Source organism: Limulus polyphemus, unplaced genomic scaffold (genome assembly GCF_000517525.1).
Source record: "Limulus polyphemus unplaced genomic scaffold, Limulus_polyphemus-2.1.2 Scaffold9638, whole genome shotgun sequence".
In the NCBI taxonomy this organism is placed as follows: domain Eukaryota; kingdom Metazoa; phylum Arthropoda; class Merostomata; order Xiphosura; family Limulidae; genus Limulus; species Limulus polyphemus.
Genome location: NW_013675248.1, coordinates 1 through 1,464, shown reverse-complemented (window position 1 = coordinate 1,464; position 1,464 = coordinate 1). Strand labels below are relative to the sequence as shown.

At 36.0% G+C, this 1,464-nt stretch overlaps 1 protein-coding gene across 1 annotated transcript in view; it reads right to left on the bottom strand.

Annotated features, from left to right (window-relative positions):
• The window catches only part of LOC106476015 (low choriolytic enzyme-like), an 8,680-nt gene extending 7,499 nt beyond the window's left edge, over window positions 1-1,181 (bottom strand). The window contains exon 1 of the mRNA XM_013936688.2: window positions 1,075-1,181. The gene's annotated coding sequence lies outside the window, so the exon portion shown is untranslated. The remainder of the gene's footprint in view (window positions 1-1,074) is intronic.
• Between the last annotated feature and the right edge of the window lie 283 nt (window positions 1,182-1,464).

Genomic DNA, 1,464 nt, shown 5'->3' with positions numbered 1-1,464 from the left:
AAAAACACAACAACAAGTACTGTACTGTACGTACAAAAACACAACAACAAGTACTGTATTGTACATACAAAAACACAACAACATGTACTGTACGTACAAAACACAACAACAAGTACTGTACTGTACGTACAAAACACAACAACAAGTACTGAATTGTACGTACAAAAACACAACAACACGTACTGTATTGTACATACAAAACACAAATTTTCTGTGTGTTACAGATCAGTAAGTCATAAATAACAAGGGGGGGACACTCACTAGACTTCATACTTCTACCACACAGCGTTGATCATATTCGGTGACGGAGGTAATAAGAATGTTTGAGTTAATTACCAGTAAACACATTATTTGTTTGTAGTTAAATACAAAGCTACACAATGGGCTATCTGTGCCGTGCCTGCTACGGGTATCGAAACCCGATTTTTAGCGTTATAAGTCCGCATACTTATCGCTGAGTCACTGAGAGTGGGAGGGTTATACAAGAAGTTACTAACAGTGTAATGTTTAGAATCTGCCAAAAAACAAAACAAACACTGTTGTGTTCTTTCATTTCGGCCGTCGAAGTCGTCCGACTGCATAGAAAAAGGCAAAATATGATATTCAAGACCTCATTTTTAACTGTTTGGGACATGTGTCCCCCCGCCATCTATGTTCGATATTTCCATAATTTAACTTACTAAGCTTTTCAGCACTTTCATAACGGGTCCAAGGTTGAAAACATTTCTTTCGTGATGATTAAGGCCCTAATTTCTGATCGTATCGCAGCTAGGATTTGTTAATAATAGCTGTCCAGTAAAAAAAGAAAACAAAAAAGGGTTAAAAATTGGAGCTTTATTGTTTCAGGGATGGAAAAGAAATGAAATGAAAATGTAACGAGATTTACGAAATGATTTACGTTTAATTTTAAGTTGAGATCTAATTTAGAGCCGTATTCTGGGAGTAATAACGGACAGTTGAGAAATGTGAAGTACGCGAAAAGTTCACATTTGTTGCTATGAAAATACGAGGAAAAGATAAAACGTTAGGTTGTGACAAGTGGTTTTTTTATTGGTACAGGTTTAGTAGACTTACTATATTTTACGTCCAGGACGTAAGGAACTGTGGCGTTTGGCCATAGCTTCTCTGGTTGATTGGCAGCATGTCTCTTAAGGCGTCGCTGAGCCTGTTGGGCACGTGAACAAAAGCATTAGACAGACGTAAATTAACATTCGAGTGCTTTAAATATCTTACAGTACAAACAGATATCGTTATGAAGGTCATAAAAAAATAAAATTATACCCCCCCCCAAACAAAACTGTCAAAATGCATAACGAACTTCTTAAAGGCCGAAAATATTAATTTTTACTTTTACGTCATTTCACGTGTACTGTTTCAAAATGGTTAGTGTGCAACCGCAAGGATCGCTGTTAGTTCATATATAAATATAAATTAAATGTGATGTTTTTTTTAGAAGATGCTACA